The sequence below is a fragment of the Penaeus monodon genome, chromosome 31 (assembly GCF_015228065.2).
Source record: "Penaeus monodon isolate SGIC_2016 chromosome 31, NSTDA_Pmon_1, whole genome shotgun sequence".
In the NCBI taxonomy this organism is placed as follows: Eukaryota; Metazoa; Arthropoda; class Malacostraca; order Decapoda; family Penaeidae; genus Penaeus; species Penaeus monodon.
In genome coordinates, this window is record NC_051416.1 from 17,210,962 (window position 1) to 17,213,548 (window position 2,587).

Here is a 2,587-nt window from a genome sequence, read left to right on the forward strand (position 1 = left end):
GATACAAAACCAAACGCAAACATGACATCTCACCTCCTGTTGGGCCCCCCAAACCTGTGATTGTGGCATTTCCCTCATTATACATTTCACCAGCTGTTGGAAGGCACACAGGGGCGATTTTGTTGCAGATGGGAATTGTATTTCTGTGTAAAGGGCTGATGAGGGGAATGTCCCTTGTCCAATGTATTAGAATCATGGACGGGTGACTCACAATCTGTTCGAAAGGATGCGTATTACAGTTATCTATTTCACTTTCTGGTATTTGTTTACTTTTGTGTATATATATATAGGTCTAGAAAAAATATTTAGAATCGTTTTATTTTCTTACATGTTCTTTGATGAAAATGAGGACATTCACTTTCTTCAGCAATCTGCATCCACTGAGAAATTTGGGTTCGCTTGATGAGTACAGGTTGTGGTCTCCCCCAACACATAATCCAGGTGCTCATACTGCAAATATAAAAGGAAAATTTGAGAAAAAAAATTCATTTTAGATAAGATTTAATGATTGTTTTTCACTTATAGCTACTTACACAGCTGCACAGTGAGCTGCAGTGACCACCCCCTTGGCTGGAGATGATAGAACCCCCCACAGAAGTGATAGTACCATTGCCGTTGACAAGAGAAACCATCCAGGGATATTCGTTCACCTCTGTCTCTACGCCCCCCAACAATGCGGTTAGGGACGGTTCACTTGGCCACATCCACTACGGGTAAGAATTTTCATAGTGAAAATCATGAATTCTTAGCTTTGCCAATTCATAGGAACATTGTTTTTATTACCATAGTCAATATGGATATTTCCACTGTTATCAGAGCAAGGTTAGGTTTACTTGAATACTTTCAGCAAGGAAGTTATCAACAATATCTGTTCTAAACAACAGAAAGTTGAATACATACTGCATTCTGAAGTTGGCTGAGGGTCTACAGTTGTTGTTTGGGAGTCTGGCACTGTACAGGATATGCATAAGGAAGTCATTATGCGAATTGGAAAATGTGCACATGTTTCTATATTTCAAGCGTCCATGTCATAAATTTAAACTGGAAATTTTAATTTTACCTGAAGCTCTGACAGAGCAGGAAAATCCTGTATTAGATTTCTTTTTTTGTTTTTGAACAAACAGTAACTTTCCTAGATTTATCAGAAACGCTTAGAGAAACCCTTGGCACCACAGTATCTGTAAAAGACACGTGAATTAGTCAGTCTGCAAAAAACATCTTCCCTCCGTAGAAATGCCATTAAGAAAGATATTATATACTATTCATATGATGGTATTTACTTTTGTTTAAAAAAAAAAGAATCTGTGACCCGGGAAATCCTTCTGCATTTTTTTTGACTGTTGCAGATTGAAATCGTCACACTGGATGTTCAACCTTTAATTTGACAGAAGTCTGGAAAATATTATTAATTAATCAACAGATGAATAAAATCACAGTTGGGATATTTTCCTTAAAATCTACAAGTGTACACAGTTATGGTAAAACTGTCTCACTTTGGAAAGAACTTTCTTTGGGAAATTTTCCACTTGCACCTCTTCCCACCAGGGTAGTTTTTGGGGTAGTTCTTTGCCTGGTTTGTCTGGAAGAACCCGGAGCTCTAGTAAAAACCGCATTCTACTGCAGCTGAAACAAAAAAACAGTATATAGTGCGTGGGCTCTTGTACTATGATTAAAAATTTGTTTGAATGGTCTTCAAAAGGGGCAAAAAAAACCTCTGTTTTAAAATTTGTGATGCCACTCCATGCGAGGGCCAACACCTCCATGGGGTAGGTTTGGCCTGACGGGTTCAGTGCCCACCTGACGGGGACCAAACCTCCACTAGGTAAGTTTGAGCCTGATCGGGGTTCGGGTTCACCAGGGGCCAACCCTCCTAGGGGATTTTTGGGGGGGGGAGGTACCTGACGGGGAAAACCCCTCCGCGGGGTGGGTTTTGTGCCTGATCGGGTTTTCAGTGTCACTTGACGAAAGCCGATAAACCTGGAAAATTATGCATTGTTTCTAAGGATTGGCAAAACAAATTTACCCGCACTGGGGTGCGAAGCTTTCAGGCCCCCAACTTCCAAGGTACAGTGCCCCCAAACCCCACACCCACCTCTATTTGGGGCTATCCTGGCACTGGCATCGCCCAAGCGCACTGCAAAGCAATGAAACCTTAGATGCATAACCGGTATAATCCATTATTTACTATGCGTGGTTTGGGGGGACAGTATCCAGAGGGAAGTAAAGGAAGGCAAGACAAAGATCGGGACTCCCACGCGTCCCGTCACCACCCGACGGAAAACCTCATGGGGGAGCTCTTCGAGGAGGGCCTGACGGTGTTCGAATCGGGAAAAGGGGAGGATACGTCGCGGCCCGATCGCTCGAGGAAACTGGTGAAAAACCCCCTGCAGGTGTGGTTAATACCCCCGCGTATCCTGTCCCCCTCGGGACATTGTGGTCTTTGCATCCTGGAATCACTTTGACTATTCGTGACCAAAAAAAGAGAAATCAAAGCGTCACAAGTGTTCAGGTGAAAATATGTAGGGTATTATATAAAACACAAGATAATTTTTTCCTATACTTTTCCCACATGGAATATGTACATAAA

The 2,587-nt window shown here is 42.2% G+C and overlaps 1 pseudogene; it reads right to left on the bottom strand.

The window, feature by feature from the left end:
- LOC119592904 overlaps positions 1 to 2,162 on the bottom strand; it is a 5,026-nt pseudogene extending 2,864 nt beyond the window's left edge.
- Positions 2,163 to 2,587: the final 425 nt, after the last annotated feature.